Consider the following 815-nt stretch of genomic DNA (forward strand, 5'->3'; position numbering starts at 1 on the left):
GAATGTGACACCAAAATAAGCCAATATTTAATGCTCATTTGATTGAGAAAAATTTTATAAGTACATTACTTCCAAGTATTATGGACAACATTAAGCAAAAGGTATTCAACATTGTGTATTACAGTTATAATTTTTAAAAAGATTAATCCATATCCATCTAAAAAACAATGGATAAATAAAATTTGAAAAACATATGTAGTAGATGATGTAGTGATGAAAATGAATATAACCATAAACAATAACATGAAAGTATCTGAGAGACATTATGTTAAGTCAAAACATTAAACACAGAAGACTGAAGATGGCATGAAACAATTTTGAAAATGCTAAAAAACAAAGTTAAGCATTGTTTAGAGATATTTATGTAAAAAACTTTTTTAAAAGCAAGGAAACAACGAAGAGAAAGAACCTGGGAAGAACAGGCAAGAAGTTTCAAAAGCTCAGAGATGTGGGCTTGCTTCGGCAGCACATATACTAAAATTGGAACAATACAGAGAAGATTAGCATGGCCCCTGCACAAGGACGACATGCAAATTCGTGAAGTGTTCCATATTTTTATGAGCTAAAGGAGCATGTTCTAACACAATGCAAAGAAGCTAAGAACCTTGATAAAATGTTAGAGGAACTGCTAAGTAGAATAAGCAGTTTAGAGAGGAACATAAACGACTTGATGGAGCTGAAACACACAGCACAAGAACTTCGTGAAAAGTACACAAGTATCAACAGCTGAATCGAACAAGAGGAAGAAAGGATATCAGAGTCTGAAGACCACCTTACTGAAATAAGATGTGCAGACAAGAATAGAGAAAAAAAAA

At 32.5% G+C, this 815-nt stretch overlaps 1 non-coding gene across 1 annotated transcript; it reads left to right on the plus strand.

The window, feature by feature from the left end:
• Nucleotides 1–450: 450 nt before the first annotated feature.
• On the plus strand, nt 451–557 carry LOC116467610 (U6 spliceosomal RNA). Its single transcript, XR_004247828.1, has one exon. It is a non-coding gene; the product is annotated as a U6 spliceosomal RNA (small nuclear RNA).
• The last annotated feature ends 258 nt before the right edge of the window (nt 558–815 follow it).

Source organism: Hylobates moloch, unplaced genomic scaffold, assembly GCF_009828535.3.
Source record: "Hylobates moloch isolate HMO894 unplaced genomic scaffold, HMol_V3 SCAFFOLD_4, whole genome shotgun sequence".
NCBI classification, from domain to species: domain Eukaryota; kingdom Metazoa; phylum Chordata; class Mammalia; order Primates; family Hylobatidae; genus Hylobates; species Hylobates moloch.